A 10,262-nucleotide genomic window follows, 5' to 3' on the forward strand; every position below is an offset into this window, starting at 1 on the left:
AATTTTAATTCCTGGATCTGAAGGTGTGACTCAAGAGGTAGAGTGCCCGCCTGGCAAATGCAAGACCCTGAGTTCAAACCCCAATACTGCCCAAACCACAAAATTCCTTAATGACATATGATACTGATCACTCTTTCATGGTTATTTGTCATCTGTATATCTTCTTCCGTGAGGTGTCTCTTCAGAGACACCAATTTTTAAATCAGATTGTTCATTTTCTTATTGTTGAGTTTTAAGAGCTCCTTCTATATTTTGGATAATAGTCCTTTATCAAATATGTCTTTGTTTGTTTGGTGATACTGGAGATGGAACTCAGTGACCTATCACTGAGCTACAGCCCCAGCTCAAATATCTTTTTGCAAATATTTTTCTCCCCAGTCTGTGACTTGTTGGCCCTAAGTTTTAAAACAAAACTACTTTATAGAATTCCCACCATAACACTAAAAGTGTAGTCAAATAACACAATCATAAAACAAGATATGGGTTTGAATGAATCGTCAAAAGCCAGTCCCATCAAGTCTGGGTTCACATTGTCCTGGGCTTTTTCTGTATAGCCACCTGGAGCTTAATGCAACCTAACAGGTAATAAGATCAGAATCCTGTGTTTTTCTAAAACTGAATCTGGGGATGGGAGCTTCTTTTGAAAGGAGGTCAGGAAAAGATCTTGGGAAAAGGAGGTACTGCCCAGTCACTGCTGTGCCATTTGTCCTTCTGCCTTGCAGTTTCCCAGACAGAGCTGTCACTGGCCTGCATATTTCAGTGCATTTATTTATGGCTATCTTTCAGTTTGTGATGATATTCATTTAAAAATATCCAAAACTATTTTCCAACCCTTCTCCATCTCTCCATTTGTGGTACAACAGCACATATTTTAAATATTTGTTAATAATACAAATAGTATAGGCTCAATAAAGAGAGCTTGGAAAACTCAGAAATGTACCAAAGAGAAAAGAACATAAATCTCCCTTAATCTTGTCATGCAAAAATAAATACTGTTGACATGTTAATAGTGTCATTCCTGTCAGTATACTGTATATTACATATACATTTTTCTCTTAAAATAGTATAATACTGCACATATTATCTTATAGTTGACATTTATAAATAGCACTTTTCCATACAAATTTGACATGTAATTGCTCAAATTGGCTGCATGCCAGGATTATGGGGCTTAAAAACCTTGGGAAAGACATTAACCTCCTTGGGCTGGGTGTCCTTGCCTGAAAAGTGAAGAATTTTTTTCCAACCCTAAAAACCATTCTCCTGCTAAAGCCTACTTTTGTATGAAATCTCATCATCACGTTATATTCTAAGGGATCTATGCAACAGTTCCTAGTTCCACATACCCTTAGTTTATATGTATTTTTTCTTGTTAGCACAGATGCTCCTTGACTTACAATGATGCTATATTACCAACAAACCCATCTTAAGTTGAAAATATTAAAGTCAAAAATGCATTTAAAGCTGGGCATCAGTGGCTCACACTTGTAGTCCTAGCTACTCAGGAGGCAGAGATCAGGAGGATCAAGGTTCGATGACAACCTGGGCAAATAGTTTGCAAGACCCTATCTCGAAAATACCCAACACAAAATAAGGCTGGTGGAGCGGCTCATGTGGTAGAGAACCTGCTCGACAAACATGAGGCCCTGAGTTCAAACCTCAAGTGGTAGAGTGCCTACCTAGCAAGTGTGAAGCCTGAGTTCAAATCCCAGTGTATTAAATGCATTTAAAACATCACAGCTTAATCACACAGTATACTGTAGAGTAAGTTGTTTCTCTCCCTCCCCAGGATCTCATGGCTGACTGAGAGCTGCAGGTCCTTCCCCAGCATCACAACATACCATCACACTGCACATCGCTGGCCCAGGAAAAAAACAAACTTCAAAATTCAAACTGTGATTTCTATTGACTGAAAGCTTATTACTTTCACACCATCATAAGTCAAAATAATGTATATGAGGCACTGTCTGTGTATTTTTTCCAGTTGCCCTATGCAAATCACTTGAAATGTCTTTTTTTTTTCTTTTTGTGGTACTGGGGTTTGAACTCAGGGCCTTGCACTTGCCACGCAGGCAGTTTACCACTTGAGCTACGTCCCCCCAGCCCAAAAATGTCATTTTTGCTAGAAATTTTTGTGATTCAGATGACTTGTCTTTAGAAATATAGAGTGAAAAGAAAAATACACATATTTTTAATAAAAACATGAAAGATAAAAAAAGAAGCATGAATGATAGGCTTCACTATTAGTATTTAAAGAAGTTAAACAGACAAAAGTATAAGAAAAACTGAGCATAGTGTTGCCTCTATGATGGTATCTCTGTGATTTTGACACTTTGATTACTCTAACTACCTTATATAAGTGGAATCAGGTAATGTTTGTCTTTTTGTGACTGATCTATTTCACTTAGCATAAAGATATTGTCAAGGTTCATCCATGTAGTAGCATATGTCAGAATTTCCTTTCTTAAAAAAAATTTAATTTCCTTTCTTCAAGGCTGAATAATATTCCATTGTAAGAATGCATCACGTTAGTTTTTATCCATTCATTTGTCAGTGGGTACTTCCCCAGCCCTTGGGTTTCCTCCCTTCCCCCCTTCAAACTGTGGTTTGAACTAAGTAAGGCTTCCCCCTTGCTAGGCATGCTTACACCTCCAGCAAAAGTGCTTTTTTGTTTGTTTTTATGTGGTGCTGGGGATTTCACCCAGGGCCTGGTGTACACGCTAAACAAGTGACCTATCACTGTTTTTTACATCCCCAGTCCTGGTTTTTTAAAACTTGTTTTTTGGTGGTACTGGAATTTGAGCTCAGAGCCTCAGGATTAGCTAGGCAGGCACTCTACCACTTGAACCACTCTACCAACCATGCCCTGTTTGTTTGGGTTTTTTTTTTTTAATAGACATAGAATGATATATATATTATATATTATATATATATATATTTTTTTTTTTAGTAAAGTGGAAGACTTTATTGAGATAGAAAAAGTACCAAAGAGTAGAGCTCCCAGAACTGGGAGAGGTCCCAAAAGAGGATGCCAGAGAAGTGACGCAGTCTGAGGTTTTTATCTGCTTTCTCCAGAGTGTTGCTCAATCTCTAGGCTAATTAGGTGTGCTGAATGATATACTTTTATTATTTGTTTTAATGATATACTTTTAAAACCTGAAATTAACTTTTTAAAATGTATCCCAAGAAAAATATGTACAGTGCACATTGCAGCATTGTTTAGATAGGAAAAAATATTGGAAACAATTTAATGATGCAGAGCAGTTAAACAAATTCATATGTGTCTTTATAAAGAAATACTGTCGGCTCATAAAAATAATCATATATATGTATATACATTCATATATTATGTACACATTTATTTGTGTGCATACACACACACAAACACAAACATGTCAGAAAATATCCCACCAAAAAGAAAATATACCAAGAGTGTTATCAGTAATTACCACGTAGTAGGATGATGGGGTTGATTTGGGGGGAGTAAGGAGACTTGTATATGGGAATTTTTAATGCTTTTATGGAAAAACATGTATATTAGATGGGTTTTTCTTCTTGATGCTACAGAGTAAAGCCAGGGCCTCACACATGTTAAGCATGCACTGTACTATTGAGCTGCAACCCCCAAACCCTATACAGTTTTAATCAAAGGAATTTGTGAGCTGTGCATAGTGGTGCAGACCTGTAATCCCAGATACTCATGAGGTGGAAGCAGGAGGATCACTAGTTTGAAGCCAACCCCACGTAAAGGTAGTGAGACCACAACTCAAAAACATAATCTAGCAAAAAGGGCCTGGGGCATGGCTCAAAGGGTAGAGCATTTGTCTAACATGCACAAAACACTGGATTCAATCCCTAGTACTGTCTGTTAAAAAGGAATAAACAGGAGGGGGGAGGGAGGAGGACGAGGAGGAGGAGAAGAAGAGGAAGAAATAATTTGTGAAATCTCTTTCCCTAAAGTTTCTACATAATATAGCAGGAAACAGCTGTTCTTGAATAATTTAGGCCAGCTCTCTTACTACTCTGGAATTTGGGAGTGAAAATGTAAGTTCATCACACAGCAGCCAAAGGTATTCAAGATTTTCATATTTTATTTCAATAAAATAATATGTATTTATTTCATTAAATAAAATAGCTCAAATGGAAGAGATGTATATGGAGAGGTATGGAGAGGGCATATGAAGAACTTCAGTTTCCTATGTGGAGAGCCAAGCCTCCCCACACCTCTGTGTGTTCCCAAAACCAAAAGTTCTCCTTACCCTATTGTTTAGTTTAGTTTTGTTTTTGCAATACTGGGGTTTGAACTTAGGGCCTCATGCTTGATAGGCAGGCCCTCTACCACTTGAGTCATTTGCCAGCTCTGTTTAGGGGCTCTGATGTAGGTTTCTGCTCTATTCACACAAGTGATAAACTCACTGGCCAGGGATTAACTCAGTCTCTAGTCCCCCTCAGTCCTTGCCCAGAGGTCTCTGGAGCAGGGCTGGACATTCCAACCCTATGACAACTACAAATAAAAATAAATAATTTTCAAAACAAATTTTTTAAATTGCAAACAATCTTTCTGCCCACAGAGGGCAATTGTTCAGTCATCTTACATTTGGATCCTTGCAAGATTCTGAGCATCAACAAAAACACCAGCTCCACCTACATCTGGGCAGGTATGTGTGTGTTTGACATATTACCAAGTCAACTAACTCCTAAATTGAGACTACACTGTCATTGTGGCTGTGAGTCACTGGTGCCTGGCCACCACAGGTTCTTAAGATGGAAATGGCAAGGAGGGACTATAGTACTGTATTTCTACCAAAATTAAATTGCACTACCACAGTCATCAGGCACAGATGAGCACTGAGCTCAGCAGCACTTGTCACAGGTGACTACTCCCCATTCTTTTTTCTTTTGTTTGAGGGGTTCTTAGGGTCTTAATTTTTGCCCAGGCTGACCTCAAACCCCTGAAGTCAAGTGATTCTCCTGCCTCAGTCTCCCTAGTGCTGGCGAAGGAGAAAGAGACCCTCGTGGGGACAAGAGATAGACAGGTTATCAAGCCCTTAATTCCTATTCTGTAAAAGTAAAAATATGTCTCTTCCCAACTTTGTGGACAATGTGGGGATGTGACCATTCCTTATCCTCATCCACTTCCATACACTCTTGTGCCAAGGACAGAACTTACTTACCAGGTGCAGGGTAGCACTATGATGTTCCCAAAGATGAACAGGTCCACTAATCTATATCTTATATGAGGAAGAAACATCTTTAAAAATCTCATCCTCATGACTAGTAGAAAATTAATGGACCCTGGACCACTCCAACAACCTGATAAAGGGACCTATTCCTCTGTCTGGCAGAAGACTGATCTTTGTCAGTGCTATCTCCCACACACCCCTTTCCCTTCCCTCTCTCCTCTTCTTCTTGAGAAAAAGTCTCCATTAAAATCTGCATCTTGGACCATTCCCTCTAAAATCAGGAACCAGACAAGGATGCCCACTATCTCCACTCCTATTCAACATAGTACTGGAATTCCTAGCCAGAGCAATTAGGCAAGAAGAAGGAATAAAAGGAATACAAATAGGTAAAGAAACTGTCAAAATATCCCTATTTGCAGACGACATGATCCTATACCTTAAAGACCCAAAAAACTCTACTCAGAAGCTTCTAGACATCATCAATAGCTATAGCAAGGTAGCAGGATATAAAATCAACATAGAAAAATCATTAGCATTTCTATACACTAATAATGAACAAACTGAAAAAGAATATATGAAAACAATTCCATTTACAATAGCCTCAAAAAAAATCAAATACCTAGGTGTAAACCTAACAAAAGATGTGAAAGACCTCTACAAGGAAAACTATACACTTCTGAAGAAAGAGATTGAGGAAGACTATAGAATCCATGCTCATGGATTGGTAGAATCAACATAGTAAAAATGTCGATACTCCCCAAAGTAATCTACATGTTTAATGCAATTCCCATCAAAATTCCAATGACATTCATTAAAGAGATTGAAAAATCTACTGTGAAATTTATATGGAAACACAAGAGGCCACGAATAGCCAAGGCAATGCTCAGTCAAAAGAACAATGCAGGAGGTATCACAATACCTGACTTCAAACTATATTACAAAGCAATAACAATAAAAACAGCATGGTACTGGCACAAAAACAGACATAAAGACCAGTGGAACAGAATAGAGGATCCAGATATGAAGCCACACAACTATGAGCAACTTATCTTTGACAAAGGAGCTAAAAATATACGATGGAGAAATAGCAGCCTCTTCAACAAAAACTGCTGGGAAAACTGGTTAGCAGTCTGCAAAAAACTGAAACTAGATCCATGTATATCACCCTATACCAAGATTAACTCAAAATGGATCAAGGATCTTAATATCAGACCCCAAACTCTTAAGTTGATACAAGAAAGAGTAGGAAATACTCTGGAGTTAGTAGGTATAGGTAAGAACTTTCTCAATGAAACCCCAGCAGCACAGCAACTAAGAGATAGCATAGATAAATGGGACCTCATAAAACTAAAAAGCTTCTGTTCATCAAAAGAAATGGTCTCTAAACTGAAGAGAACACCCACAGAGTGGGAGAAAATATTTGCCAATTATACATCAGACAAAGGACTGATAACCAGAATATACAGGGAACTTAAAAAACTAAATTCTCCCAAAACTAATGAACCAATAAAGAAATGGGCATGTGAACTAAACAGAACTTTCTCAAAAGAAGAAATTCAAATGGCCAGAAAACACATGAAAAAATGCTCACCATCTCTAGCAATAAAGGAAATGCAAATTAAAACCACACTAAGATTCCACCTCACCCCTGTTAGAATAGCCATCATCAGCAACACCACCAACAACAGGTGTTGGCGAGGATGCGGGGAAAAAGGAACCCTCTTACACTGTTGGTGGGAATGTAGACTAGTACAACCACTCTGGAAAAAAATTTGGAGGCTACTTAAAAAGCTGGACATCGATCTACCATTTGATCCAGCAATACCACTCTTGGGGATATACCCAAAAGACTGTTACTCCAGAGGCACCTGCACATCCATGTTTATTGCGGCACTATTCACAATAGCCAAGTTATGGAAACAGCCAAGATGCCCCAGCACTGACGAATGGATTAAGAAAATGTGGTATCTATACACAATGGAATTTTATGCAGCCATGAAGAAGAACGAAATGTTATCATTCGCTGGTAAATGGATGGAATTGGAGAACATCATTCTGAGTGAGGTTAGCCTGGCCCAAAAGACCAAAAATCGTATGTTCTCCCTCATATGTGGACATTAGATCAAGGGCAAACACAACAAGGGGATTGGACTATGAGCACATGATAAAAGCGAGAGCACACAAGGGAGGGATGAGGATAGGTAAGACACCTAAAAAACTAGCTAGCATTTGTTGCCCTTAACGCAGAGAAACTAAAGCAGATACCTTAAAGCAACTGAGGCCAATAGGAAAAGGGGAACAGGTTACTAGAGAAAAGGTTAGATCAAAAAGAATTAACCTAGAATGTAACACCCACGCACAGGAAATCAATGTGAGTCAATGCCCTGTATAGCTATCCTTATCTCAACCAGCAAAAACCCTTGTTCCTTCCTATTATTGCTGATACTCTCTCTACAACAAAATTAGAAATAAGGGCAAAATAGTTTCTGCTGGGTATTGAGGGGGGGGGAGAGGGAGGGGGCGGAGTGGGTGGTAAGGGAGGGGTGGGGCCAGTGGGGAGAAATGAACCAATCCTTGTATGCACATATGAATAATAAAAGAAAAATGAAAAAAAAAATAGTTGTAAAAAAAAAAAAAATCTGCATCTTGGGCTGGTGGAGTGGTTGAAGCAGTGAGAGCACCTGCCTAGCAAGTATGAGGCCCTGAATTCAAACCCCAGTGCCACGAAAAAAAAAAAGAAAGAAAAAGAAAAGAAAACCTGAATCTTAGCCAGGCACTAGCAGCTGACAGCTGTAATCCTAGCTACTTTGGAGGCTGAGACTAGGAAGATTGTAGTTCGAGGCCAGCCTGGGCAAATAGTTCATGAGAAACCCCCCCATATCCAAAATAATCAGAGCAAAATGGACTGGAGGTGTGCCTCAAATGATTGAAGCACCTGCTTTCCAACCTGAAGTCCTGAGTTCAAACCCTAGTTCCACAAAACAACAACAACAACTGAATCTTAGGACCAGGCATAGTGGCACAGTTCTATAATCCCAGCTATTTGGGAGGCATAGGTAAAAGAATGAAAGTCTGAGGCCAGTCCTGAGCAAAAACACCAGCCCTTATCTAGAAAAATAACTAAAGAAAAAGGGCTGAGGGCACCTACATAAGAAAAATTGGGGGGAAAAAAAAAGAAAAAAGAAACTTCATGTTCTCTGCATCTCACTTTTTATTTCCATATTACTGGGACAAAAGTTCCCTTGAATCCTGTATTACTGGGGCTATGGGCACTTGCCACTATGCCGAGATCACTCTCCATTCTTCCTTTTTTTTTAACTGGTTTTTGAGACAGAGTTTCTCTACATAGTCCAGGCTAGCTTTTAACTCACTGTGCTTTGAACTCATGATCCTCCTGCTTCAGCCACCACATTGCCTACTCCCAATTCTTGAAGCACCTGTTTCAGGATTCTGGGACTCCGTATTTGCCTGGTTTTCTCCAGCTTACTTCACTGTATACCCCTTTTCAATCTCTGATAAGAATTTGCCTTCCTTTTTCCGGCCACTGAATGTTAACGTTCCTTTAATGCTGAAAACTGGTGAGGCCCTGGGTTCCATCCCAAGCACTGTAAAAACAAGTAAATAAACTAAATTCTCCACTAGAAAAACTCCCCATTTCTTGTATATGTCAGTAAATGGGTTTAATTTTCACACACTTACCTGGGAATCATCCCTTTCTCCTTGGTTTCCCTGCCCCCATATCCAATCCATCAAAAAATTCAGTTATTTCTATCCCCAAAATACATCTTAAACACCTCTCTTTTCCATGGTCCTGCAACAATATCCTAGATTGTACTTTTCCACTTCCACCAACCTCATTCATTCTTCACATAAAAGCTAAGACATCTTTTAATGATGTAAGTCAGATCATATCACTCTCTGCTTGAAACTCAATGACTTCCCAAGGCATTTGGATAAAAATCTTAAAATTCTTACCAGTCAGAATCTTTGTATCCATTATGCGCTCCTGGCCCACTGCCTAGGGGCTCAGTCCTTGTCAAGGACCTAGAAAAAATGTTGGAGACAAGACAAAAAGAAATGGCTTCAAAATAATACAAAGTCAAAACTGATAAAAGTAACATAATATAACAGCATGTCAAATTCTAAATTTTATGTAATTGTTTATTTATTTTATTTTCCTTATCTTTGTTTATACTTTTTATTTTGTTGGCTATAGTGTGGAATTGGTCCGCAAAAACAAAAGAATATTTTCTGCTTATTCCATCTTCCCTCAGTCCTTCTCCCGACTGGCTCTTTCGCCATTTAGTGCTCAAATTAAATGTCACCTCCTCAAAGGTACCTTCATAACCGGTCCAACTAAAGTAGCTCCCCGTCCCTACAAGCATTTGTTAATCTCTGTTGCTTTATTTCCTCTGTAACACTGCTCTCGCCATCTGTAGACACTTTGTCTGTTTACTCTATCTTCCCCATTAGACTAATAAACTCCATTACAGCAGAAAACTTATGTGTCCTGTTCTCTGTTGTATCCTTAGGGCCTCCTGCACTGCCTGGCCCAGCGTAGGCTTCAACAGTCACTGAACTGATGAATGGATAACCTTCAAGGGAGGAGGGCCCGGCCACAAAGATTTGCCTTGAACTCCATCTTGAGAGGCTTGGAGGCACTCATCTGCCTTGGATCCTACGCCACGGATAGATTTTTATAAAGACCTTTAGACGATTTTTCCCAGCCAAGGTTTTGATGAGAACTCTTGTAACTTGCCCTGTAGGGACAGGAGCGGCGGGGGGGGGGGTGGGGGTGGGGGGTGTTGTCGGGGGCGGGGAACTGGTTCAAAATAGGTGAAGAGAAGGGAAATGGGCAGGTATGTAGGTCTCTAGGTTTGGGCTCATGACCTGCTCCCACCCCTCCCCCAAATGGTGACGGTTCCAGCACCTTCCTCTTCAACTTGGTGTGGAAGAGGGGCGGCGGCCAGGGTTCGCGCTGGGAGAGCCTCACCCCTGCTGGTTACTCCTGAGAAGGAGGGCACACTCTAGGAGAACCTTACTATTCATGAGGGGGCGGGGCCTCCTTCCCGCGGAGGC

The 10,262-nt window shown here is 39.8% G+C and overlaps 1 long non-coding RNA gene across 1 annotated transcript in view; it reads right to left on the reverse strand.

Annotated features, from left to right (window-relative positions):
* Positions 1–10,260, reverse strand: part of LOC141413741 (uncharacterized) — a 37,069-nt gene extending 26,809 nt beyond the window's left edge. The window contains exons 1-2 of the long non-coding RNA XR_012438606.1: positions 10,114–10,260; positions 9,159–9,227 (exon numbers count right to left, since the gene is read on the reverse strand). This is a non-coding gene — a long non-coding RNA (uncharacterized lncRNA). The remainder of the gene's footprint in view (positions 1–9,158; positions 9,228–10,113) is intronic.
* Between the last annotated feature and the right edge of the window lie 2 nt (positions 10,261–10,262).

Source organism: Castor canadensis, chromosome 11 (assembly GCF_047511655.1).
Source record: "Castor canadensis chromosome 11, mCasCan1.hap1v2, whole genome shotgun sequence".
In the NCBI taxonomy this organism is placed as follows: domain Eukaryota; kingdom Metazoa; phylum Chordata; class Mammalia; order Rodentia; family Castoridae; genus Castor; species Castor canadensis.